This window comes from Trachypithecus francoisi, unplaced genomic scaffold (genome assembly GCF_009764315.1).
Source record: "Trachypithecus francoisi isolate TF-2019V2 unplaced genomic scaffold, Tfra_2.0 Lachesis_group19, whole genome shotgun sequence".
NCBI classification, from domain to species: Eukaryota; Metazoa; Chordata; class Mammalia; order Primates; family Cercopithecidae; genus Trachypithecus; species Trachypithecus francoisi.
In genome coordinates, this window is record NW_022681464.1 from 31,177,286 (window position 1) to 31,205,168 (window position 27,883).

The following is a 27,883-nucleotide window of genomic DNA, read 5'->3' on the forward strand; positions in this document are numbered from 1 at the left end:
TCATGGAGTGTGATTTTGGACAAGGCATTCTCTCAAAAATAAAAAACATTAAAAATTAAATAATTCTGTAAAAATCTAGATATTTCTAAGATATATCCACAAAGCTATTTTTAGTTCATTTGTCCTGTTCACTTTTTGAAATTCCTTCATTAATTCATTCATTCTTCAATTTTTACCAAACACTACTTAAGAATGATGTAACAAAATACAAAACACAGCAGATTCTTACCTGCCAGAGCATGCAGGCTGGTGGGGAAGGCAGGGACACCAATCATCATATAGTATAGGGATCGTGGAGCATATCTTATGATAAGTGTCATGAAATAAAAGAGCAGGGTGCTAAGAGAAAGAATATCTGAAGGGACCCTCATTAGTTGAGGGTGGAGGGGTGGACTGGCCAGACAAGACATCACTGAGGAAGGGGCAGTGAACTGAGATACGAAAGGCATGTGGCAGTGAAGTAGGTGACAGGGTAGGGAAGAGCCAACAGCCTGTGCAGAGGTTCTGAGGGAGAAGATCTTGGCATACCCCAGTGTGGTGGAAGTAAAAAAGCTGGGGATAGAGGTTCCAGATGAAGCTGGGGAGTAGGGTAGAGGCCAGATCAGGCGTAGCCTTGTATTCAATCATTTTAAGGCTTGGGACTTTATCCTACGACCTGTGGGGGCCGTTAAAATGTCAGTCTCATAAGGAGACAGAGTAAATCTTCATCTCTCTCATTTACCACAATATTCCTAGCACCTGGAACGGTGCCTGGCACATAGTAGGTGCTCAATAAATATGTCTTCAATTACTTGAAAGAAAAGATACAACTTGCATTTTTGAAAGATCACTTTGGCTGCTAGGTGAGAATGGGTTGAAGCAGATGAAATCAGACCAGGAAGACAAGTTAGGAGACTATTGCACATCCTAGGGATAAATTAAGTAGCTTGGACTAGCGGGCAGCAGGAAAGATGAAGCATATATTCCCTTACACACACCCTTTTGGTTTCATTAATCCTTAAGGATCTAGTCAACTTGGAAAATCATGAAAGATCATCAAATACAATGTCACTAATAAAGATAGTATGTTACATGATGCTTGGAGTCTTTGGGGTTAACGGCTAGTTATATGTGATTACTGGTGCCAGCAAAGACAGTAAAAGAGGAAACTTGCTTGTGAAGACAAAGCAAAAATTGATAACTGAAGACACATGCAGTAAAACTTCCAGGCTCAGCAGAAAAAACCCCAGAGCCTTTCCTCTTCCAGACTTCATCAAACTGTCTCCCCAGCCTGACGGCCCCTTACTCCCACAGGTCACAGCGAGTTGGAGCCTGACCTTGCCATTGTGGGGAGCCCTTTTGCTCCTGTGAGGATGGTAAGCATTTTCAGTGTATGTATGTATATGTGAGTGTGTGTGTGTGTCTGTGTGTGCACATACGTGCTCAGCCCAGCTTGCATCATGGTAAGAAAGAGCTCCTTCAATCAGCTTGTGAGAGAGAATGTTAACTGAGTATGTGAGAAAGAAGGGCCTTAGAGGTGAGAGAATAGGACAGTGCCCCTCCAGGTCACATGGCATCCGTGCCCCCTGTGTCACATGCCACCGCATTGGGCATGGCAATTCCTGAAGCAGAAGCTGCAAAAGAACTGGCCAAGGTTATTCTGGTGCCAGAGTGGTCTCCATCTCCCAGCCCAGATGGCCAGGAATGCTACGAGGCAGAGAACTTTGCTCCCGGTGGAGAGCTGAGCACTTGGCACCGCTTAATTCATGACCACTCACGCCCACTGGACAGGTTCACTTTCCCTTTTGAAGGGCAGGGGGTAGGCAAGGGCCCCAGAGAGGGAGTTCTTATTGAGAGACAGTGGAAAGGCTGTTCTGGTTCTGTCTCAGCCCTGCTAGGCACGCCCACAGCCCAGGTGGGGGCTGAGCAGGCAGGAACACTGAGCAAAAGCCAATGGGGCAGAGATTTAAGATATGTGTCAAATGACAGAATAACACTGATGGAAATCAGCCACCAAGTGGTCATTCATTTTAAATATTTCTTATAAAAGGAAGAAAAAGAAACTGTCAATGGTTATATGTAAACAAAAGTCCACCAAAAGAACTAAACTAAAATATGTTATTATTCTGATGTCTCATGAGGTAGACAGCATGTTGTATGTGGCTACCTCTTTTTAAAGCTTTCCATGAAAAGTAATTACTTTAACCGGTGCATCTGCTCCCAACTCATTCACAGTGAGTGGAGACTGGGGCTGCTACCTGTGACCTTAAATTTGCCTTTGAGTTAAAATTGTTTTCACCATCTTTAAGATGTTGGAACAATATACTGACTGTGATTTTCACTGTTTTTAAGTACCAGCTGGTATGCTTTGCTCCTTCGTAACTACCAGCACCCAAGGGGCATCAGCCAATATGGATAATGACATGTCCCAAAAGGGCAGCCTTGCACTTTCACTGGGGTTTGCATGGGAAACTTCTGGGTGGTGCTACCTTCAGAATCTGCACCCAGATCCTGGGCAAGCCTCCCACATCCAGTTAATTCATTACCCAGGATCCCACTGAGTATGGAATTACAAGCTTCTGAAATAACCATTCTCACTGTGTGGACATCCCAATTTCACAGTTATAGGTAGATTTTCACACCTATTTCATAGCTATTTATGACATCAAAAGTGAACAGAACTTTGAGAAATAAATTTAGTCTGTTTTGTGCTGCTCTAATAGAATGCTACAGACTGGCTAATACACAAACAGTAGAAGTTTATTTGACTCACAGTTCTAGAGCCTGGGAAGTCCCAGTTCAAGGGGCTGCATCTTGTTAGGACCTTCTTGCTCCCTCATAACATGGCAAAAGGTAGCACATGGCAAGAGGGCTTGAGAGAGAGAGCAAGAGAGGGCCAACTCACTTTAATAACAAACCCACTTTTGAGATAATGGACCCACTCCCACAAAAATGAAATCAATCCGTTTGTGAGGGTAGAACCCTCATGATCTAATCACCTCTTAAAGGTGCCACTTCCCAACACTGTTGCAATAAGGATTACATTTCAAACACATGAATTCTGTGGGACATATTCAAACCATCAGAGAAATTAATAGTTGTTTCTTTTTTCTGGGATCTGCCTTATTGTTTGAAACTTTTTCTCCAGCTCTCTTGCTTCATACCAGATGCCTGTGACTTGAGAGGCATTCCTAACCAAGTGGTCTTGTCAGGGTTTTAGGTAAAAGACATGTAGGATGCCTTCCCTGAACTCATTTAAGCTAAACAGTTATTAGGTGAATGTGATGGTTAATTTTATGTCAACTAGACTGGGTCATGGGATACCCAGACATTTGGCTAAATGGGGGTGTGTCTGTGAGAGTGTCCGGATGAGATTAATGTTTGAGTTAGTGGACTGAGTAAAATGGACTGTCCTCTCTAATGTGGTGGGTTCATCAAATCCGTTCAAGACTTGAGTTGAACAAAAGGCTAAGAAATAATTCTTTGGCTGGGCGCGGTGGCTCACACCTGTAATCCCAGCACTTTGGGAGGCCAAGGCAGACAGATCAAGGTCTGTCAAGAGATTGAGACCATCCTGGCCAACATGGTGAAATCCCGTTTCTACTAAAAATAAAAAAATAAAAAAATTAATGGGGCATGGTGGTACACGCCTGTAGTCCCAGCTACTCAGGAGTCTGAGGCAGGATAATTGCTTGAACCCAGGAGGCGGAGGCTGCAGTAAGCCAATATCATGTCACTGCACTCCAGCCTGGGTGACAGAGCAAGACTCTGTCAAAAAAAAAAAAAAAAATTCTTTTTCTCTAAGTAACTGTCATAGAGCTAGGAGATCTTCTGCCTTCAGATTGGACAGAATTTAGACCACTGGCTCTTGTGACTATCAGTCCTTCAGACTTGGGTTGGAACTATACCATGGGCTCTTCCAGATCTAGATTTCTCAGCTTCCATAATTGCATGAACCAATTCCTTATAATACATATTTATTTTTGTATATAAGGATTTATTATACATACACATACAAAATACATGCATATGTATTTTATATGTGTATATATGTATAGATATGTTATATATATTGGTTCTGTTTAATGTCATAAACATATATATAAATAAATATATAAATATATATATAAATATATATATATATTTGTTCTGTTTCCCTGGAGGACCCTAACACAGTGTGCTACTCAAAGTTTTAGAAAAACATCTTCAGTGGCTTCCTATAAACTCAAATGCCTACAAACAAATGTAAACGAGTGTCACAGCAAGAGAGATCATGCCATGTCCTCAGATCCCAGCCAGTCTCCACTCCAACTGTCTCTTGCTGTGTCAAATTGTGGGTACAATCATTGCCATATTTTTCCAGTTTTTTTTTTTTTTGAGACGGAGTCTTGCTCTGTCGCCCGGGCTGGAGTGCAGTGGCCGGATCTCAGCTCACTGCAAGCTCCGCCTCCCGGGTTGACGCCATTCTCTCGCCTCAGCCTCCCGAGTAGCTGGGACTACAGGCGCCCGCCATCTCGCCCGGCTAATTTTTTGTATTTTTTTAGTAGAGACGGGGTTTCACCGTGTTAGCCAGGATGGTCTCGATCTCCTGACCTCGTGATTCGCCCGTCTTGGCCTCCCAAAGTGCTGGGATTACAGGCTTGAGCCACCGCACCCGGCCCCAGTTTTTAAAAGAAATCAAAAGTCTGGATATTTTTGTCCATGTTGGTAACTCCTTCAAAAAATGTTTAAAACCTTGTGTGAGCCAACAGTTCTAGTCCATGAGCTAGATCTGGTCCCTGGCTGCCAGGGTGCACTCTCTGCTCTAAGGAGGTGGTGGGAAATCTTTTCGGATGGTAGGAAAGGACATGTTTAGAAATATGTCCCTATTTCTAAACTTGGAGTGGCTGCTCCAACTGCTGCATGACAACATTAATTCTTGCATTGATCATTTGTCCCAGGCTTCTATACAAAGCAACTCCATAGCATGTTTACATTTTCCCATGAGAACGTGGAGAGGAGCAAAAGAGAATAAATATTATAATCTCCACGCTTATATTTTTTAAATTGAGTTAAACATTCTTCAGATGGTGTGCCCCATGGAAAGGTGATAGAAAAAGTTGCACCATTTCAACTACATGTCAGGCCTATATTCTCCCCCCAATATGAACTTCACAGTAGTTATTCCTGATACACACTGTCTCTCCTACACTTTCACAAACACACTGACATTTGGCTAAAAATGCTATCAATGCTGGGTGAGGGAGAGACATAAATATTAATTTCAGTCAACACCCCCATGAATCATTTAAAACCTATTTTTCCTATGAATAGCTTGATGTTTTTCATTCTGATTATTATATTTTTTTAACTTACTACTGCTCTTGAAAGACGTCTTCACTGTTCTTCAATCTCTAGAGATTTTCTTCTCCCATTAAGCTGTGCCTCCAGTGCCCCCAAGGACCGGTGCAAGGTGTACAGGAACACCCAGATGGCTCTGAAGGTGTTTGTTATAGGCCCTCTATTGTATTCAAATTAATGGCACCACATTAGCATGGGCTGCCCTTTGGTGCTCATTTGTTCCTGCACTCTGGGGGTTAAAGAAGCCGCATGCTTTCCAGATGTTCAGTAGCTCTTATAAATGAAAGATTAGCGATTTTTTGCTGCTGCTGCTATTTCCTTGAGTCCCTGTTAAAGCTGATATTTTCTTTAGGTACTTGCTTAGTGTCTGAGTCAGAAGAATCTTCTCCCTGAGGTACATCAATCAATAGCATGCACAAGAAGAACAAAATATAGAGGAGGTAGACTTGGTCTGTATTAATTTGTTGACTACGATAGTCTTCCAATGACTGATATATGCAACCTGTGGTTGCACTCCACCTTTTGAAATGCGGATCAAATACATGTAACATTTTTCTCAGTCTAAAAAACTAAAAAGAAAACCAAAAAACTCCTTTTTTTGGTGAGAATATCTTTTGTTAGTGCTATGACAGGAATATCAACTTTATTTTCAAATCCAGCCTTTCTTCCAAGTCAGAGATGTAAGTGTCTGCAGTATGACTGTATCTAACTCAAAGATGCCACCAACAATGTCTTCCCAGGAGAGAAATAGGAAAAGTACCCAAAATGGATTCCAATAAATGAATGCCAGTTTAGCATCTACCATGCTTGCCTTTTGTATACAGAGACACTCCCAGGTTCCCGCTGTTCTAAGAGCTGTTCAAGCATTGAATAAGTAGAGTTCCAATGAGACGAAACCTTCTGCCTCAGCTGGTGTTTAACAAGCTGTTTTCTTGCTACAACTCAGTCAGGATTTCTCTAGCCTTAGCAGAATTACATTTCACATCTCCTCCTAATACATTTCCAACACTCCTTTTACCGAGCTGGAATAAAGACACAGACCAACTTAAATAGAAAAGAAAAGCCTGGCGAATGCAATTAGTCTTGTTACTACCTTTTTGACAATGGAGAAGAAAGTGACTGATAGGCTGAGAGGGAGCTACTGGCCTTTAAGGGCTGTGGTATCTAGGATGGAATCTTATGGAAGCTTGAGCTCCTCCAATGGGATGCTCACTATGACCCCCTTTTGAGGTAGAGATAGCATGCAAGGAGACTTGAGATGACAGTAACACTTGAAGTCTTAATACAAACTTAGGTCAGTTTCAAGGTTGGGAGTCCCAGTCACATACACATGAAATAAAGTTTTTGAAAGACAACTAAAGACAAAATATTTATAATATACTTATAAGATTGACATCTTCAAGAATGCCAGCTCAGAATGAATTGTCATGGCCACTGTAGGGGAGAAAAAACCTTTTTCCTTCTAGTCTCCTAGTTTCAATGGCTTGGTTCCAAGAATCAAACCGATAAGAGACATTCACAAGAGGAAAAACAGTTTAATTATGTACATGAGCAAGCGAGCGTGGGAATTTCACAAAGAAATAGGACTAAAGGAGACAGCCAGTTGATTGAAGCTTATAGATGTTTGAAGCTGACATACCATCATAAGTCAAACAAAGAAAAGGGATTTGGGGCTTCTGGGCAGGGAGACAAGTTTCGGGAAGGGGAGAGGAGGAAATGGTAAGTAAGAGTCATCTTGTCATGCAGATAAGAATCTCCCAGGTGATGAGAGAGGTCTTGGAAGTAGCACTCTTCCTCAGAGACATTGTTACTCATGGGAAATTTTCTTTATAAATATAAATTTCCTTTAAAAAACGGGTGGGGGGAAAATCTTTATTTTCAGACAGGTGGAGGTAAAGAACTTTTCCTGGGTCTGCAGGTTCTCAATTTTCTTTAACTCAAAATAATCCTTATACCAAAGTGGCACATTTCAAGATGACATATTCTAGTACCATTCATCCCTAACACCACCAGCATGGTCAGGCTGGTGCCCAGAGAGAGGCTTCTGAGGGAGAAGTTTTGTGGTTTTCTCACAGGCACACATAATGCTGGTCTGTGAGAAGCAAACCTGCAAAACAGAGGTAAACACGAAAGATGACCAAGGTCGGGGAGAGGGACTATTGTAGGGGGTGAGAGTCCAGGTGAAAAGAATTCCAAGCCATGCAGGAGAAAGCAGGAAACACCTGCAGGAGACTGGCGGCCTCGGCTTCTCCCTTATCTGCCAGGGTTCTCCAGGGAAGTCTTGTTATAGGAGGAATTTCCCAAATGACATCAGCCCTATCTGACACGGAGAAGGCTTGGAGCAGACACCTGAAGGAGAGGCATTCAGTTGATTGACTCAATAACTGAGTTGTGGAGGTGAGGCTGATCAAGAAGATTTCAAGGGGAGCCAAGAAGAAGTGATACAATGGAAACCAGAAAGGAAAAGCACAGTGGTTAAGGACAGATAGGAAAGTCAAAAATAAGGTGCACCCTAAAAAGATCTTAGAAGATCGCCTTCTGATATTTTGACTATGAAAACGATCAGGCACATATAAGAGCAGAGATAGGCAAACTCACCTTAAGGAAACAGACTTGCATCAGGTTAGCACAAGTGAGTCAATATATTAATATAGCTACAGAAGCCATGTGTAAAACAAAGAGAGGTTGTTTGGCAAGAGAAATTTTCTAAGTGTTAAGTCACTTGAGCGGGTAATCCAAGCATTTGAAGAACAAATTAGTACATCAAGAACTAAGAGGCCCAGACCCAAGTTAATCTGCTTCTTTAAGGAGAAGGAGCAAATGAATTATTCTTCACTTGTAAGATGTGAACAAGTATGGCATCCCTCAGGCCCCCAGGAACCCCAATTACCTGCTCTGCACTAGATCATAAGCCCTGGAGCTCCTAGAAATTGCATGAAGAGGACTTGAACCTGCAGCTGTGGTAACCACTACTCTCCCAAGGTCTCTTCTTGCTCTCCAGGTGGAAAAACTCATGCTCAGGTCTTGCTTCTCATCTCAATTTTCATTAGTGCAGAAAATTAAAAATGATGATCATAATTCAGTGATAGCCATTTCAAACTCTTTCACTGCTTGGGAATGCTAGAATATCTTAAAGCAGCAGGTAGGAGCTGGCATTCACCTCTCCATCAGAAAACCAAGCAGTTAACATCATTAGCATTTGACAAACCATTACCACCACTGCCACGTGATAGTGGGAATTTAAGCTGATACTTCTCACTTGCTTCATTAGTAAACTGGTGTAAGCACTTACTAATGAGAATCTGTATTTTATTTTTGCTTTGGTCCTAGAATTCTTCTCATCCTCTGTGCTTTCCAGCAGGAAGTAGATACAGTCCCTGGTTCACTTGTAAGTTTCACAACCAAACCTATTTAAACACAGATGTGCTAGTGGATTGATTTCCTTCTCTTTCCTGGTACAAAATAAAGTACCAGAAGGGGAAGGAGAGAAAGGAATTGATAAAATATCCATCTCAACCCAGAGAAGCACACTATCTAAAGAGGCAGCTTTGCTCTGCCAATGGTCCATATCTCAAGCAGATACTCCAGAACAAAATAAATTTCTCTAACTCAAACTTCCAACACTTGGCATATATACCTTTATCAACCTACCAGATTCCAATAAGCTTCACTCTTAGGGTGTCAGTTCTGTTCCAGGAAAACGTTACCACAGTTAGGTGAAAAAGAAAAGCACTATCTTTGATCCTTTGCTAAGTTACTGAGACCCTACCCATAGACAGTACCAAAGATGTCCAGGCACACAACTGCCCTGAATGGAGACAGTTGTGGAGGCTCTGTGGATACAATTCAAATAACCAACAATACAGGTTACTGATTTCATAAAGCCAATACTTGCCTATCCTAGTATTATGTACATGACAGATCAATGGGTTATCACCGCGGATCATGAAGATGAAGTAGAGTTTATTTAGAAAGAATAAGAACAAGTAATGGGCATCTCTTCCATGTTGAGTAGCAGCATGTTATTTGAGTCACCTCTCCTCTACCCACCTGCTTTCTCCTCCAGCTCCAGGGGTAGGTCTTGTTGGCATAAGCCAATTAGCACCCGACACTCCCTAGACATCCAATTTAGCAATTAGTTGAGATATAGAACTTAAGTTAATTCAACAAAAAAAATGCCTGGGGTTTATTTTCATGGTCTTGAGACATCTCTTCCCGCCCCCAACACCCCCCCCCCACCGCCAACACACACACACAAAAGCTCACTTGCGTTTTCTCTGTCTCTTCATGGAAAATGAGTTACATTGCCACACCAATGGCATTGGCAGCTATTCTGTGACTATGAAAGGATCCAGTCCTAAGATGAAGCTGATAATATAAAAGGTGGAACAGAGAGAAAGAAAGAGACTGGGTCCTGGTTCATGCTATTGGAGCATTGGAGACACCCTGAAGACACCCTACTTATAGACTATGCAAATATGGGAGCCAAAAATTGTGTTTTATTGTTTAATCCAGTGGGAATGGGGGTTTCTGTCCCTTGGACCCAAAAGCACCCCGGCTGACACTCAAGAGACAAGTCAGAACACAACGCACTTGGGCCCAGCAGGAGAAGGGAATACTTTGATCACCTTTAATGTCGGCTCCATCTTTGCAGAGACAAAGACACAAGATGGAGGGGATGGAATGTCTTCAGAGCCACCTGCCCATCAGCACCTCTTCAGCCGCCTCTCTTTTTATTAAACTGGGAAGAAGTAGTGTGGGAAGGAGCAGGGAAAGAAGAGAGTGGAAAGCAGGATACAGAGGAAAGACGCCAACTGGAATGTGCCCGCATCATCCCTGGGCTGCCCTGGAGCTTTCCATATGGGCATTAACTGATTACACAAAGCACTTGCTGGAACTGCTCTACTCTTCTGGGCCGTATACTTAAAGGTATAACTATTAGTGTATAAAACTGAGTTTGATGTGTTTTCATACATAATTTGAAGTGTAATTAGCTTTGTTATTCATATTATCAGGAACCTCAAGCTTTGGGTTCCCAAGAGAAATCTGTGTCCTGCACCCATCATAGGAGCTAACTGGCCCATTCTAATACTTTCCCTGCCCAAATGCAGAGAAGCATCGAGGGGCAGTTAAAATCATTGGAATTGCTGGCTCAGGCTTCACATGATCAGGATAAACAAACCTCCAGCCAAGCAAGTGAAAAACTTGGTTTGCTTTATTTCTCTGCTTTCCCAAGTCACAGCAGTCAAGTCTTCAAGCCAAGATGCCTCTCAAATACCTTCTGAGAATTTCAACTCTTGTTTTTTCTTTTCCCTGGGGATCCCTAGTAATTTTATAGTCTGTCTCCAATAGGTACAATGACATTTTCCCGTTATTATTATTATTGACACCCAAAAGAACCTATCCTCAAACATATTCATTATCTTTTCCAGCCAGGGAAAAGATGGTGAGAAATCCATCTGCCACAAGCACAAGTAGAAACTTGTAAAACAGGGCGTCTGCCATAAGGCATAAAGAAACTTATGACAGAATTGGAAGGCAAGAAAGGTTTTGAGACAAAGTCAGTAAACGCCATCTGTGTAGGCCAAGAGTCATCCCAAAATTTGGGAGCTGCTAAGAAAGACAGAGGGAGAGGAGGACAAGAGCGGAGGAGAAGCTTAGGAAACAGGCTGTGTGCTCTTAAGGGAGACTGAAAAATCATCACATTTCTTCCACACAGTTGGCTGATCAACTAGAAGGAGAGTGGGTCAGCTACAAGCCATCCCTTTAATACTCTCACTTAAGTCACCCAAGAACTCAAAACGCAAGATGTATGCCCTGTGGAAGGAGTCTTTTGCCTTGTCCTTTTTTCTGCCATTAGACAAAAAGTGTGTGAAACCCTTCTTGACACAAGAATTAAGTTATCATGATTTTGGAGAACTTTAAAATGGCTTGGGAGAATTCTCAATGCTGAAAGCCTTATTTCCACTAATTCCCTACATTTCCTTCCTTTACTGGCATTTTCCTGGCTACCTTACTCCTATTCCTTCCCTCTTTTATGTCTTCTTCCCTATCCAAAGTGTTATAGATCACCTCTGGGTAGCCCTTACATCTGACCCACCTGAGGCAACATGCTCATGCTGAACTTCAGCAAGAATGGGCCAATAAGTACACACAGCACACACACAACACACACACACAAACACACATACAAAACATACACACACAAACACAACACACAAAACACACAACACACACAACACACAAACACAACACACAAAAACACACATACAACACACACAACACAAACACACACACAAACACAACAACACAAACACACATACAACACACAAAAAAACAACACACACACACATACCACACACAAACACACAACACACACAACACACAAACACAACACACAAAAACACACATACAACACACACAACACAAACACACAACACAAACACACACACAAACACAACACACAAACACACATACAACACACAAAAAAACAACACACACACACATACCACACACAAACACACATACAACACACACACCTACAATACACACAACACACAACATATATGCAACACACACATAGCCACAACACAAAAACACACACATACAACACACACAAACACATACAATACACAAATGCACAACACAAAAACACACATACAACACACACATACAACACACACACACAACACACACAACACAAATACACAACACAAACAAGACACAAAAAACACACAACACACACAAACACACATACACAACACACAAACACACAAAAACACAAAAACACAACACACAAACATACATACAACACACACACAAACACATACAACACACACAAACACATACAACACACAAACACACAACACACAAAAACACATACAACACAAAAACACATGCAACACACACAGCCACAAAACAAGAAAACATACAACACACACACACACACACAACACACAAAACACATACAACACACACACATACAACACACACATACCCACAACACAAAAAAATACAAACACAAAATACACACATACTACACACACAACATAAAAAACACAAAACACACAGCACACACAAAACACACACAAACGCACGACACAACACACAATGCACAAAAAACAACACACACACAACACACACAAACCACAAAAAATACAACACACAAAAAACACATACAACACACACAGAGCACACACACAAAACACACAACACAACACACATGTACTTCTGCCTTCTCTTACGCCCTCAACCGAAACCTGCTTCAACAGGCAACTACAGAGATCTTATTGCTGATTGTCAATGAAGAGGGGACGGAGAGGCTTCCTCCCACTTAGTCTTCAGCCCTGGACACCAGCCTGTCCATAACAGTAGCAATAGCAGAAGCTCAGCTGTGTGAGTTCCAGCTGGGCCCCAGGCAAGGTAGCCTACATTGTTGCATGTATTTAAAATGCATTACAACATCCCAAGAAAAAAGCACTTATTATGGACCCCGTCCTGCAGTTGACGAAAGTGAAACTCCAAGCAGTTAATGCATTTGCCCAAGGTCACAGAGCTAGCAAGCAGTGAGGTGGAATTAGAACCCAAGTGTGTGTAACTCCCTAGCATGAATCCTTGATTTCCAAGCTGCCTTTGCGTTTATTCCCTTAGCAGCAGCCCTGGGAACACCCAGGAATGAGCCAGGTTGAGGCATGTTTTGGGGGCAATGGCATCTTTTTGATAGAAACAAGAAGATTCAGGGTGTGGTGCTGGATGTCCCCATGGAGAACAGGCCTGAGAGGGTTCATTCATCACGGCCAAGCCAGGCGACAGTGGGGTTCCTCCTCACCTCCATTTAACACTATGGGAGGTTACACATTAGAGATTTGGAATCACAAAACTCCCCAGCCCCTGAGAAGCCCAGCCAAGCACATAGTTTGCAGGTTATGTAAGCATGTAGAACAACTTCAGACCAGAGTTGTTTTCTTCTCCAACCCCTCCCTCCTCTGCTTTAAATAACGTCAAAATGAAGTTATTTAATCCAAAAATTATAAATATAAAATGCTAAATGTCAAGCAACTTAGGCATTTTAAAGTAACAGATTATATTCTGCATTAATCCACAGGGATGTCTTCTCTTCCCTATCACTATTTTCTCACACTGTCCTCCCGGTTATTATTATGGCTCACTTCACACTCAAATGGTAACATTTAAACTGATCAAGCGTAGAAAGAGACATCATCTCAGTCCCAAGAATCTCCCCCACCTAAGTCAGAGACAGCTGCTGAAAAGGAGCTGCTGGAAGGCTCGCGGTAGCGATTCTGCACTGCCTCTTTCTTTTGTGCATTGTCTAAAGGAGGAGCCAGTGCATGCACACCTTTCAGTGCAGACAAAACGGTCTTCTTTATCTATAAAGGAGCCACTTAGATCAACCAGACTGGCCACAGGATGTCACTGTTACTCCACACACACACACAATAGCAAGTGCGCGTTTCCACCAGGGGTTGGATCTGGCCCGGGACCTGGGCTCCCCTCAGCCCTGCCTGTCACAGAATTGTCATCCCTTCAGGTGGCACACCACAAGCCAGCAGCGCGTGCCCTGTAAAAGCCATATAGCCTGACCCATTGTCTCAATATTCGCATTGTTCTGTATCAAACGGGACGGGAAGAGAAAGAGAAGTGAAAAGAAGAAAAGGATCAGCGTGGTCCCTCACATCACGGGTTCTCCAGGAGTTGGACTTTGAACATTTGATGACCTTGGATAGAGCCCAGGTCCTTTTCATATATTTTATAGTGTTATATAAGGATAAGAACATCTTTTGCTTATCTTTATTTTCTAAAATTTCTGGAAAGGATATGGAATACTTAAGCTATCCTTAAGCTGTGTTCACTCTTCCCACGGATGCTGCTTTGCATTGGAGCCTGAGATGAGGTCAACACTAGTTAAATGCTTTCCTTTTATCCCAACAAAGCACCTGCCTCTCCCCACCACCCATTTCTCAAATGTCTCCTAGACTCAGGGGCAAGCTGAAGTCCAGGAAGAATGCATGCTCTGCAGCTGGCAAGCAAATGCCACTTCACAGTTGGCATCATGGAACTCTTATCAGGGAACACGCCAGTAGCCCCTGCTGGAGCAGGAAAGTCGCCTTCTATTCATGGCTGGCAGCTATTCTTCTTTCCTTGCTAGAGCCCCCTCAGAGGGATAGATTTTATTATTTTATTTTATTTTTGAGACAGAGTCTCATTCTGTCACCCAGGCTGGAGTGCAGTGGCGCGATCTCGGCTCACTGCAACCTCCGCCTCCCGGGTTCAAGTGATTATCCTGTCTCAGCCTCCTGAGTAGCTGGGACTACAGGCGCCCGCCACCACGCCCGGCTAATCTTTTGTATTTTTAGTAGAGATGGGGTTTCACCGTGTTAGCCAGGATGGTCTCAATCTCCTGACCTTGTGATCCACCTGCCTCAGCCTCCCAAAGTGCTGGGATCACAGGCGTGAGTCACCGCGCCCGGCCAGAGGGATGGTTTTCTATCCATGGCTCCTCCATAGCCCAATTCCCCTTTGCCCCCATTTTCTACCATTATCCTCAGTGTATAGTCTACACAGTCATTGGCATGAAATGGTTAAAGCTAGAATTATAGACTACCATAGCCAGTGGGAAGGGGTGTTTTGGGTAGCCAGGGAGACATTTAACAATGCAGCATAAAAGGTAATCACAGAACAAAGGTACTTTGACTCATAAAGATGGGGAAAACCTTTTGCCTTAGAAAAGTGACTATAATATAGCCTGGAAGTAGCTTTCGTTTCAGTGGAAGTTACAGCTGTTGAAACCTCCCTGCCACATGTCACCCTACTTTAGCTATACCATAGCAGCAAAAAGAATTAAAATAAATAAAGCAAAGAGTTTCTTGTAGAGTGAGCATTTAAGAAAGGAAACTGATTGTTCCAGCCTTTGCAAGGATCTGTGCAGTAGCTAAGAGCTACAGCTACGTAAATACAGTTGATGGAGGTTTTGTTAATCTCCACACTAACAGTCTTTCTGCATATTGATATCAGTATAAGAAAACAGTTCGTTATTTTGACTGGAAGTGGCTTGGATCAGTGTGAGGAGTGGACCACCTCAAGGTCTAGGAGAAAATCGTAGGCTAAAGGGAACCAAATAAGACACAAAGAAAATCCAGACAAGGACAGTTGCCTTAACTATACTTGCCTTAGGATTTGAGCAATTCCCTAATGGTAATGGTTTAAAATAAATGCCAGAATAAAATCTGTCTAATAATTGTTTTTCTTTCACATTCATATGGCTATTTTTTGTATCTACATTGTGTTAAATACAAAGACTATGATGAACAAGGTAGCACATTCCCTGCCCTCAAGAGGTTAATTAGAGAGACAGATAAAAATGCAGCTAATACAGTGTGAGAGGGACTGTGTGGAATAAAGAGTCTGGCTGGACTGTGACCTCAGATACTGGGGGCTAACCTCTAAACCCTTGGGATTCCTGAGTGATTGGAATGTTTGTTATTCATGGTGCACCCCTCAGACCACACCTGCAGCTGACACTAAAAAGATGACTCAAGACTGGGGCTGGCCATGCCAAAAAGGCCAACAGTATGATTAGAAGGTTGGTGCCTGAGTCTTAAGATATCAGCCTGACCTTCAGGGAGAGGATGAGGCCTGGAGACCGAGTTCAGCTGCCTGCCGATGATTGCATCAATCAGTGTATGTAATGAAGCCTCAGTTAACACTCTGGAAGCTGAGCTTGGGAGATCTTCCCTGCTTGGCAATACTCTCTGTGCGTTGTCACTGATTGCTGGGAAGGTAACACATCCCTGAGGACACTGGAAGCTTCGAGTTTGGAAACCTCCCAGACTTCTTCCTGGTTAAATACAGTGTTTTCAGAGAGTTCTGTGAGTCTCTCCAGTGAATCATCAAACCTGGGGGTACCTTGAGGGATGGAGACCCCTAAATTTATACCCAGCTGGTCTAAAGTGGGGGTGCCCCCAAAGACCCCCAAACTATGGCTGGTGTCAGAAGCCTTGGGCAGACTTCTATCTGTACCGAGGACTGTGCTCCATCTGAAAGTTTGGTCTGACACTGGATGGGCTAGAATAAAGGAAATTTGGGGTGCCAGAGGCACACAAAGGAGAGAATTTGATCCAGACTGTGGGGGGTGGGGAAGAAATGCCAGGAAAGTCTTCCTGGAAAAATTATCTCTGGCACCTGGAGGAAGGATGGTTAAGCATTTGAGCTCCAAGTAACCCTTGAGAAAAGCAGACTCAATCCCAAAGAGGACGTTTCATTCTCAACAAAGCACTGTCTTGATTTCAAACACCCAAGTCACAGAAATACTTCTGGTTTTGCTCAGGAAGTTTCCCTGTCCACAGTGTGCCCAGCCAACCACTAAAGAAGGAATTCAGGCTCCCAGAGAGGACAGAATGGACAAATTACTAACCACACCCCAAAATGATGCTGCGACAGAGCAGGGGCGAGCTGCAGGTTACCGCGGGAATCAAGGTGAAGATGGGCTCACCCAGTCACACCCTAAACTGCTCCTCTCATGGAAGGAAGCATGCATTAATTTCCCTTTGCAGAGAGAAGTTACTAGGCACTGAAAGTTTCTAAAATTTATTCAAAGTAAACAGTAAGTTCTTAATATAGGGGATCAGGCCATCAAAGTATTATATGGCAATGATTGTCCTCGATTACCTTTCCTAAGGGTTCTTATCCATGAGGTGCTTATTGAGTAAATACATATGGTTTCTCCCTTCCATCCCTGCCAAGTCAGATATACTCCCCTCCACAAGCTGGTAAACATTCAAAGGAGAAAGTGATTGAAGAGACCAGGAGGAAGCGTTGACCCTGGATGGAGTGCTTCGGCACTGCCCACGCTGCTCTACACTGAAGGATCTATTTATAGGTGAATTTATTACCTCAGTCTTACTCTACACAAGAACGGAGCCCATTGTACCCTCAGCCTCCAGCACTCCGGCAAGGCGGTTACTCAATAAATGTCTGTTCAATCAAATGAAGTTAAATAATAACTCTAAGCAGAAAATAAACCTCTTGTAATATCATTTCTGATTTCTGAACATGGTCCTGTTTTGAGTTAACTCCCATTGGAGCAGGATGCTCCAGTGAGTCTCCTTCCTCCTCCCCAACCCCATCACAAGCCCACCTGCCATTGCTGAACAAATGTTCACTGAGCACCTGGATCTACTTGCTGGGAACATAGCTGGGAACAAACCCATCCTGTCAGAGCTTGCCTTCTTCTGGATAAAACAGTATAAGTAAGTAGCATACAGAGTATATTAAACAGTAATAAATGCAAAGGGTATAAAGCAGAGATAGTGGCAAGGACACAACTGGTGGCGAGGGGTGCGATTTTAGAAGAACAACTAGAGGAGGGCCACGCATTGGAGCAAAGAGCTACAGGAGGTGGGGGGTGAGCCACATGGACTCCACGGAAAGAGCTTCCATGCAGAGGACCCAGTCAGTGCACGGATGCGGGGCGAGAGCATGCCTAGCATAAAGAAAAGTGGAGATTAATGCAGCAGAAACAGAATGAGAAGATGAGAGCAGAGAGGAAATAGAGGCAGCTAAGAGTGCAATGTAGTAGATGTTACTCTTAATGACATAGACAGCCATCAGAAAGGTTTTCAGCAGAGTGCTTTGATCTGATGTGTTTTAACAGGATCATGTAAGCTGCTGGGCTGAGAGGGATTGGAGAGAGCAAGGGAGGCTGGCTGGGGGCTACTGTAGATGTCCACGCAAGAGATGTGGACAGCTGAGACCAATGTAGCAGCAGGGAAAGTAAAGAAAATGATCAAAACCTGTGTATAATTGGAAACTGGAGATGACCAAATTTGGTGACAGATCAGACATGGGATGAGAGAGAGCAGTCAAAGACGGCTCCAAGGTTTGGCCCACGCTGCCAGAAAGAAGCTGCTTTTTGAGATGAAAGATGAAGAAGGCTAGGAAAGAGCAGACCTGGGAGGAAAATATCTGGAGCTTAGTTTGGGGCTTACTAACTTTGAGATTCCTGTCAGGCATCCAAATGTTTCCTCCTCCTGATGAGGAGGCAATAATTATATGTATATATATTTATAAATATATTGTGTGCATATATATATATATATATATATAGTGTTTGTGTGTATTTGCAACTTGGAGGACATGTCTAGGATGGAGATACCAGTTTTGGAATTAATAGCATATAGATGGCATTAACCAGAGAAGAGAAATGAATTCACCAAAGAAAAAAGGAGGAAAAAAGGAGACAATATCTGTCAATTTTCTAGAATGGCATCAAAACCAACATGCATCCCATTAATCACATTCCACTCCAATTCTTCCCTTGCCCGTAAGTCCAGGACAGAGCCCATTCTTTTCTGTGGCAAAAGAGGTGGACTTGAACTTGGGGTGAAAATACGGTGGTGGCCACTCAGAATGTAGATTGTATCTGGTATCAGTAGCGTTTAGTGTATCAAGGTCTTAGGAAGCAAGTAACTATTTCAAGGGAAATGATACCTAAAATAGTGCTAAAATATCTTAAAACTAGAGTGAGGTTGAGGTGAAGAGTGAGGCTACAGTTGGGAGGGGATTAACTGCGTCCCTTTCTCATTTCCTATTCTTGCCTGTCTGCAAAACAGAGGCCATGGATCTTCTGCCTCTTCTACTTTCCTCTAGGTGACCTGAAGCTCCATAGTTGGCCACAGTCCACATTATGTCATTCTTTTCAATAAAGCCAAATTAGTAAATGCATACCTTAATGTGATTCAAAGTGGGTAACTTTAGAACAAATTTACAAATCAAAAAGGAAAATAACTTGTTAATCCAAATATCACCAATTTTGGACTCAAAAAAAAAAAATCTAACATCATGGCAGCTCCATGCTCAGGGTGAGTAACAACAAATAAAGAAGGTCTGAGTCTTGCTCTTAACTGTGATAGAGGCTGGGGGCAGGGCAAGGGTAAGGGGGAGTCCTAGACAAATGCTCCCTGTCTTTGCTGTCTCTGGAAAAAGCATTAACTTTGCCAAAAAAAGGGAAAAGTTAAACAAGCAGTAGCTCATTTCAACTGGATGAAGGACTTAAAAAGTGAGCATTACCTCTTCTTGGTACCTCTAAATGGCCATCTCTTGATCCTGGAATCGCAGAAGTCGTGATGGGGAAACCGAGGCCTAGAGCAGGTTCTCGCTCAAAGTTGCAAAGCTGGAAAGCTCCAAGCCCTATGTAGAGCCCGTACCTTCTGATCGCCAGCCAGAACATTCTCTACACCACAGCAAATGGGTTCTGAACTAAAAAAGAAAAAAAAAAAAACTCTCATTGGGGCTGAGTCATCTGAAGTTAGAATTTCTGCTGTGTATTAGAAAAAAAAAAAAAAATGGGCCGGGCGCGGTGGCTCAAGCCTGTAATCCCAGCACTTTGGGAGGCCGAGACGGGCGGATCACAAGGTCAGGAGATCGAGACCATCCTGGCTAACACGGTGAAACCCCGTCTCTACCAAAAAACACAAAGCCGGGCGAGGTGGCGGGCGCCTGTAGTCCCAGCTACTCCGGAGGCTGAGGCAGGAGAATGGCGTAAACCCGGGAGGCGGAGCTTGCAGTGAGCTGAGATCCGGCCACTGCACTCCAGCCTGGGCGACAGAGCGAGACTCCGTCTCAAAAAAAAAAAAAGAAAAAGAAAAAAAAAATGCTTTCCTAAGTGTTAAGAGTTCAAGGTGTCCCAGTAGAGAACACACCACAGGTCTGCAGCAAGAGAGGTGGGAGACGAAAAATACCTTCATTACTGACCGGGTTGATGGTGGAGGTCATGGTTTCTAATTGTGGGGTGGGCTTCCCTACCCGAGTCTTCAGATTGGACAGCCTCCCCCACCCATTCCTCCGCAGCACAGGGACGGAGTGGCCCTGTGAAATGTACAGATGGGAAGAAGGAACAGGGGCACCAGATGCAGTCTCTCTGCGGGTGGCCTCGCTCCTGGACCGGGCAGGGCATTGGGGACTGCGCTGCACAAACCCTGTTATCTCTAGGAACTTACCATGTGATGAAATCATTCCTCTCCTCTTCTAGAGGAACCGGAGGGGCATCAGGTGGTCAGGAGTGTAATTGCTAGTGAAGCTCCCGCAGGAACGTCAGGAGACTGCAAGCGGCATGAGGAGAGCAGAGCACTCCTCTCCCCTGACTGTATTCGACTGCAGGAGCCACAGTCTCCTGAGCTGCAAGACAGAAACAGAAGTATCTCAAGTAGCAAATGATGTGCAAAGAGATCGCAGGTGCCGCAAATGATAGTCATTATGACAGAGTAGAAGGAAAGGCCGCGGGAAGAGGGAGGTAGGAGAATAGGGGAGAGAAAACGGGTAGAGAGAGGTGCAAACCAGCAAGGGATGTAGGAGGTGGAGAAGACCCCGCCAGAGAGCCTGCAGGTGTGAGAATGGCTCATGTGTGCAAGAGCAGGCAGCGTGGCTGGGACCCACATGGGACCGTGAAGACATGATGCTGCAGGGAACAATGTGCGTCTGCAATGTGCTGCAGCCAGAGTCACTGTAACTTGGTGCTGTGCTGAATGAAGTGGAAGAAATGCTATTAAACTCGTGACTCCATGAGGTCATAATATTCCCAGTGAGCCCACGCCTACAGAAATACACCCAGCAAGCAGGCTTTCCAGGAGCCCCTCTAAGTTATAACAAGCTGCCTGTATCCTGCTGCCAGGATGCAGAGAAAAAATGAAAGCCAGTAACGAACTACATTATAAACTTAGTGACCTGCTTCACCTCCCCTGGTTTAGTGACGAGCTCGGCTGCCTTTTGGGCACGGAGAAAGAAACATAAGGCTAGGATTAAGTTTCCTGGCTTTTGAAGTCATCAACAGTCAAAAACGCTTTCAGCTGGCATTTCTCTCTTATCCAGTCCGCTTTGATGGATTTATTTTCTTTGCCCTATTTCATGGAAGTTACTGGGGCCCATTTCCGCAAAGATGATTGCCAGGGAGTTTTTTTAGGTGGACACGAGGTGGCGCTGTCTCTCCAGCTGTTTCAGTACTCTTTTAGGACGTGCAGAGACTGGTTTCATTCAAGTCCTTAGAGTTTTCTAACTAGCAATGAGAGTGAGGAATTCAATGGTCAGAAAGGCATTCACTTACTTTCTCCAATCTGTGGGTCTCCGAGCCCCGGGAGAGCGGTAGAATCCTTTATACACTTCACAGTCTCACGGTTTTATTTCTCTCTGGAGCAAGTGAAGCAAGTAGAAAGTAGTGCTGTATTCAGATATTCATAGTCAGCAATTGGAATTCTCGCTCGTTTTGGACTCTGGCATTTTGATTTGTAAAACAAGTCTTTTTCCTTACTACAAATTACCAATGACTTTCCAATTTATTTTTAAAAATTCTCGAACAGAGTGCCCCACTTGAGGACATTTCTATTTCTGCTAAAAGACCAGGATCTCTTATATGGATTAGAGCCTAAAATTCCTGACTGGGAGATTGTAAGTCTTGCAGCTCTGGAATAGACTGAGTATTATTTTCCTTTGGGATTTATGGAGATAGCAGCAATGATGGGGGGTGGTCTGCCATGAAGAGAAGACAGTGCCTCCGTGCAGTTAAGCCCCCTTGCTAAAATCACATTAGTGTCAAAGATACAATTAGGCCCCAGGCCTCCTGATTGCTGATGCAATGCTTTTTTCATGACACTCCTCTGTCTCCGTGAGTCCAAATACCTACACGTGCCTGGACTGATAATACATGTTACATGATGTTTGAAAATTTTTACTGGGATATCTGTAATACTAAATAGACATGCCAAGAAACCCAGTGGTTTCTAAGCAGCACGTATAGATTGAAGAGAAAAGCAATATTCTAACTTCTGGCAAAACATCAAGTACCAAGAATATCACTTACCACAGCTGACTTGATAAGGATGCTGCTGAGGGACCAGCATGCTGCCTCATCCCAAATATCTGCCATGGCTCCTCCCAGGGGACAGGGAGCTGGGTGGCAGAGTCCCAGGATTTTCTCTCAGATCTTTTCTCTGAAGTGCTCCCAATCCTCTCCACCCCCCATCCCCCGCTCTCTCCTCTCTCTCATGAGAGCCTCGCCTCCCAGAGCACAGTTCATTAGAGCACAGACTTCCTTGCAGCTTCTGACCACAATATGTATAAGCTATGAGTGGAGGAATAAATCTGATCTGAAATTTTAAATCTATGTTTTCCTTGATATTTACAGATCTTACTGTTATTTGGGCTTGTGACCCTGGAATTTGTGTTAGTTGATTTTTATATTGATGCATATTTTGCGTGCTCTCTAGTCCCAATTACTAAGAGATGAACATGTTTCTCAGGCAAAGGGTCCACTCCGGTTTCTAATATTACTGTCCCTAGTTTCATTCAGAAACTGGAAGGTTGAAGTCTTCTTCATGATCATAAGCTGCTTGCTTCCACAAGTTTGGGTTTTTTCTGTTTTATGAGAACTAGACCGTTCAGACCTAATTACAGGTAAAACGTCTAATATTTCAGGTTGGTTTTTTTTTTAATTCTTTTTTTCATTAATGAAGTGTGAAAAATTTTACTAATACCCTAGATACAAATTTTAAATCAATTAAAATAGAAATTTGAGGGCTGCTGGGAGGGGGAAAATTGAGGAAGTAAGCTATCTCATTTTCTAGAGCAATGAAATAATATGGATGCAATTCATTCATTTATTTATCCACAGAATGTATATGGAAGAGTTAGCTTATTAGATATAGAACACTTATTATGTTAGGCTTATTATACATGAGGAATGAGGGAGAGATGATGGTGAACCAGAAACACTCAATCCATAAATATTTTGTGAATCAATGAACAATGAATGAACAAATACATTGCATTTATATTATTTCAATTTAATTATTTTAGATACAGCAATGCTATTCTTCCCCACCCCCATTTTGGCTTTTTAGATTTTTTTAAATTGTTTTAATTGACGTAATGATTGTACACATTTCTGGAGTACATAGTGATGTTTCAATACATATACTGTATATTGATCAGATCAGGGTAATTAACATCCATTATCTCAAACATTTATCATTTCTTTGTGCTAGGAACATTCAGTATCCTTCTTCTAGCTATTGGAAACTATTTAATATATTATTGTTAACTATAGTCATCTACACTGGCATAGAACACTAGAACTTATTCCTCCTATCTCTCCAAATTCAGTTTTAAATGATTTCACTGATATATACTCTGGATGCAAAACATTATTCTCTAACCTGGCTCAAATACTTCTTATTTGATCCAAGTTCCTTTATGATAAATACATGCAGCTTACTCCTCCACTGATGATCAATTTATCCTCCTAGTAGCCACCTGGCCTTAGAGAAATTCACAGTCCCAAAAAATCATGAAATCAAATGTCTACAGGGCCAGGTGCTCATTAAAAAGCGAATCATGTGGGGCTAGGTCAGGACCGAGGCGAGCTGGATAGCAGAGCTCCAGGACCTTCTAAAGGGCTGATGGCCAACTGTTGCCTCAGGGAAGCAAAGCTGTATTGTGAGATCTTCAAGTTAGAAAATCTGTATTGCTGCACAAAATCTCTGATTTCTGAATGATAACAAGAGATTTTGTTAGAACACTGCACAGGCCAAATAAAACATGTTTGTGGGCTGGATCCAGGCTGTCAATCTGAAACCTCTGATGTATAGTTTCAGATTAAATGAGGGCTTTAGTGAGATAATAAACCCAATCTACCAACCTAATTCAGAACTACCTGGCTTTATAAAGATGGCTTCCTTCACAGCTAGAATTTGTTTAATCCCTAAATGGAAACATTTATTAATTAAACACAGCACCATCCTATTGACAAATTCGGTGACTATCACCGAAACTTCTAACAAGCTCGTGCAGAAGTTTGAACTAGAAGAGGGTAAGAACCTTTACAGGGAAAGGTTACCTACATTATAGTTGCTCGGCTTTTTTTATGTAAATGAAAATTAAGAGATATTGAAGCTCTGTAAAAGTCTTCTTAAGATGTAGAAGAGTATGGAATTTTTATTATCTTAGCAGAATCTAATATAATGGCTCAAATAAATCAATACATTTATTATCAAAACAAAGCTTCAGACCAGGCATGGTGGCTCACGCCTGTAATCCCAGCACTTTGGGAGGCCAAGGCAGGCGGATCATGAGGTCAGGAGACTGAAACATGGTGAAACCCCGTCTCTACTAAAAATACAAAAAATTAGCCGGGCATGGTGGCAGGTGCCTGTAGTCCCAGCTACTGGGAAGGCTGAGGCAGGACAATTGCTTGAATCCAGGAGGCGGAGGTTGCACTGAACTGAGATTGTGCCATTGCACTCCAGCCTGGGTGACAGAGCAAGACTCCATCTCAAAACAAAAAACAAAACAAAACAAAAAACAACAACAACAAAAAGAAAAAGTTTCAAAAGAGTTTCTAGGTTATTATTCCTCAATTTCTCATAAAAGCAAAGAAAAAGTTGGCTGATGCTTTAGATCATGTATTCACTCAACAAACAGTTATTTTTGTTCCTAGAATAACTTGGCATCTTGGGATAGTTTATTGTGCTCTGAAAGCTTTTCAGTACAGAGTCTACCTTTCAACAAATCATGTTCAACACATATTTATTAAATACTACTTTCTAGCAAATTTATTATAGAAGCAGATTTGACCTTTTGGTATTGGCAACATGAAGAGGTCAGGTGTGAATTAAAATATCTCACATACCACATAAATATATACACTTACTATGTACCTATAAATTTTAAAAATAAAAATAATGGCCAGGCATGGTGGCTCATGCCTGTAATCCCGGTATTTTGGGAGGTCAAAGAGGGAGAATCGCTTGAAGCCAGGAATTGAAGACAAGTCAGGGCAACATAGCAAGACCCTGTCTTTACAAAATATATATTTAAAAAAATAGCCAGGTGTGGGTGTGCCTGTAGTCTCAGCTACTCAAGAGGCTGAAGTGGGAGATCACTTGAGCCCAGGAGTTTGAGTTTGTAGTTAACTATGATCATGCCATTGCATTCCAGCCTGGGTGATGGAGCAAGACCTTGTCTCAAAAATAGAAATAATGAAGAGGTCAGGTGATTCTCCTTTAGAGAAAACAAGCATAAAATGGACAAAATTGTCTTTTAAAAAATTTATTTTGGCATGCAGAAACCTACCAAAGCCAAAAAATAAATTAAGCAGAATTTATTCTAATATACAAAAACTGATAGAGTTTTTGGGCAGGAATGATGGAAGTCTGTGGTCTCTTGCCTGGGCTATTCCTATGCTCCCCTTTCTCAGTTCAATTGGCAAGAATATGGCCATGCCAACTTAGGCAGGCTGTAATTAGAAAGGGACTTTTCTGCCAAAGAAGGTAGACTTGCCTTGGGGTATAGGGGAAGGAACAAACTTCTATTACATTCACAGCTAAATATGGCAACTTTAGTTTGGAATAGACTGTAAAAAGCTGCAGCTTTTCTAGACTAAGGTCATGTTTCTCAGTTTAAGCTGAGTGACCAACCAGAAATTTAATAAGGCAATCTTGGAATTTAGAACATCATGAAAGGGCTGAGATTAGCTCTCCACACATCCCTGGCTGACAACTAAACTACCTGTGTGTAGGAGAGAGCCAAAGGACACTTAGGAAATGTGATAAACCAAGGGAGACATGAGAACTGGCTGCAACTTTGAATATGTTCCTCACATAACTCAGTTGGCACAGGATGGAAGTCTAATAGGTTCAAGGTGTTTGAACAAAACTTGAGCCATCATTAGTTGACCATTAAACTATACAGACAGAGGAGTGACCTCTAGAGAGCCAGGTTAAAAATTAGAAATAGAAAAAACAGATGGGCCGAGGCATCAGCAGTTGCACATTTTGTGAGAGAGATTTTCCACAATGTAAATTAATAGACGTGTAAAAAATCAGGAAAGTGTGACCCATACTTGGAGGATTTGGGAGGAAACAATTTTTAGAAACTGACTCTGAGTGATCCTAGATGTTAGGCTTAGCAGACAAGACTTTTGACAGCTGTTATAGATTGGTTCAAATAATTAAACTAAAACAATAAACAAAAAAGAGTTAGAGAAAATTATGCTCAAAGGTTAAAAGAAAAATATGCTAACAACTGGTCAAGAAGTAAGAAGTCCACACAGAGAAATAGAAGCTAAATGAAAGAACGAAATGGAAATTCTAGAGTGTAAGAGTATAACTGAAAGAAAAATATTTACTAGCTAGGAACAACTGCAAACTTGAAATGGCAAAAGGAATAAAAGGAAACTTAAAGATAGATAAATGGAAACTGTTTATAGATAAGATAGATAAATGGAAATCTGAAGAACAGAGAGAAATAAGGGAAAAAAATAAACAGATTCTCAAAGACTTGCCAGATAACATCAAGCATTTCAACATATGTGTAATGGGAGTTCCAGTGGAAGACAAGAGAAAGGTCCAGAAAATTCGCTGAAGAAATAATGGCTGAAATCTCCCAAAACTTGATGAAAATCATTAACTTACAGATCCAAGAAGCTCAACAAGCATCAGATAAAATAAACACAAAGAGAACCACATAGAGATACATCATTGTCAAACTGCCAAAAGATAAAAACAAAGAGAAAATCTCTAAAGCAGCAAAAGAAAATGACTAATCCTGGACAAAAGAATAACATGATAAGCAGCTGACTTTCATCAGAATCAGTGTGACCCAGTGGGCAGTGGAATACCATATTCAAAGCACTGAAAGAAAAAAAAGTTAATCTGAAATCCTATATTCAGTAAAATCATTGTTCAAAAAGAAATTAAAGAAACATCCAGGTGGACAAAAAGAAAATTCCTTTATAGCAGAACTTTGCTACAATACATACTAAAATTTAAGTTCTTCAGGATGAAAGGAAATATCAGAGTAACTGGAATCTCCAGAAAGAAATAAAGAGAATTTGAAATGGCAAGTAAATTGGTAAATATTAAAGATTGAAGATCATATATGTTTTTCTCTTTTCTTATACAAATTTTTTATAGACATAAGGTTGTTTAGGGCATTAATTACAACACCATATTTTTTTATTTATACCTGACATTGATATAACATATACAATAATAGCAGTAGAAGGAACAAGAAAATTGAGTTGTGTTAGTTACTATACTTTTCTCAGGTTAAACCAGTATTAACCTGAGATTGTCATAAATTAAAATTGAATATTGTAATCTCTAAAGCAGCCACATTTTTAAGTTTTCAAAAGCTACAACAACAAAATAAACAGAGGATTTAAAATGGTACACTAAAAAATACTTATTTAACGCAAAATAGTCAGCCAAAGAGGAATAGAGGGACAAGAAAAAGGACATGAGCCTTATAGGGAAAAAATAGCAAAATGGGAGGCATAATTCAATGACATCAACAATTACATTAAATATTAATCAACTCAGTGCTCCAATCAAAAAGCAGAAAGTATCAGACAAGAACAAACAAGATTCAATTTATATGCAGTCTACAAGAGAAACACCTCAAATTCACACAGATTAAATTCACATATTCACATGTTAAATTTACATGTTCACTATATTCCATGAATAGAGTAACTGTAGGAGAATTAGAGTGGCTATGC

At 41.9% G+C, this 27,883-nt stretch overlaps 1 long non-coding RNA gene across 1 annotated transcript in view; it reads right to left on the bottom strand.

Annotated features, from left to right (window-relative positions):
• The window catches only part of LOC117064041, a 41,710-nt gene extending 19,301 nt beyond the window's left edge, over positions 1-22,409 (bottom strand). Inside the window, exons 1-2 of the long non-coding RNA XR_004429231.1 lie at positions 22,187-22,409; positions 21,434-21,516 (exon numbers count right to left, since the gene is read on the bottom strand). This is a non-coding gene — a long non-coding RNA (uncharacterized LOC117064041). The remainder of the gene's footprint in view (positions 1-21,433; positions 21,517-22,186) is intronic.
• Positions 22,410-27,883: the final 5,474 nt, after the last annotated feature.